The sequence below is a fragment of the Eriocheir sinensis genome, chromosome 58 (assembly GCF_024679095.1).
Source record: "Eriocheir sinensis breed Jianghai 21 chromosome 58, ASM2467909v1, whole genome shotgun sequence".
In the NCBI taxonomy this organism is placed as follows: domain Eukaryota; kingdom Metazoa; phylum Arthropoda; class Malacostraca; order Decapoda; family Varunidae; genus Eriocheir; species Eriocheir sinensis.
In genome coordinates, this window is record NC_066566.1 from 8,890,238 (window position 1) to 8,890,923 (window position 686).

Genomic DNA, 686 nt, shown 5'->3' on the forward strand with positions numbered 1-686 from the left:
GGATGACAAACTCCATGTAGAACCACTCCACCAAGGCAGCGTGTGTGAATTTATATATTTGTGATATAAAGGAAGCGAGCGGCACCCGTGGGCCCCCGTCTCCAAATTTCAATTTCAAGTTTAGCATTATATTCATGAATATATTTTCTTTAACCATCTCCGTTTTGAGATCATTCCAGGTGTCAAAAAATGCATGTATTGGGAGAGATATATATTTTGATATCTCTCAGGAACCTTGTCTTCCTCAATTTCTTTCTGTGACCTCTTGCATTTATAGCGTCCCGTATAAACAGGCCAAACATGTCGATCGCTTCCATTTCCTTATTCGCCCTACTCACTGCAATCAGATTTCCTTTTTTCTATTCACTGTTCAAGTAAACAAAGCCAATTTTTCCAGTCTCTCAAACTTGGCAACATTTTTGTCATTGTTCTCTGAATTATTTATATATTCCTAATATTTTTATTTCCTTGTGGATACCACATCATCACTTAGTATTTGAGTATCGGTGAAATCACGACACGATCAGCTTGTTTATTATAATCTTCATCCATGTCGTCGAATGTCACCCTAATGTTGGTTAGGAGCTTGTATACTAAGTGCTCATGTGCTTCTCTGAGGACAAGTTGTTTTGGCATATAACTCCTAAAATAGTATCCGATATTTTCCTCTGATGCCTTCTTGATTT